Source organism: Pygocentrus nattereri, chromosome 2, assembly GCF_015220715.1.
Source record: "Pygocentrus nattereri isolate fPygNat1 chromosome 2, fPygNat1.pri, whole genome shotgun sequence".
Lineage (NCBI taxonomy): Eukaryota > Metazoa > Chordata > Actinopteri > Characiformes > Serrasalmidae > Pygocentrus > Pygocentrus nattereri.
This window is the reverse complement of record NC_051212.1, coordinates 8,078,820-8,079,065: the sequence shown is the minus strand read 5'-3', so window position 1 is coordinate 8,079,065 and position 246 is coordinate 8,078,820.

Genomic DNA, 246 nt, shown 5'->3' with positions numbered 1-246 from the left:
CATAGCGCCCCCAACTGGACAGGAGGATTCACACTCCGACCACAGCGGGTCTGGGACGCCAGAGCGCTTTGAAGGATTGATTTGATTGAAAACACAGCGCGGCGAATCTCGACTGTTACTGTAGATCTACAGCTACAGACTGTAGTCCATCTGCTTCTCTGATACTCTGTTCTTCAGTGGTCAGGACCCCCATGGACCCTCACAGAGCAGGTGGATCATTCTCAGCACTGCAGTAACACTGACGTG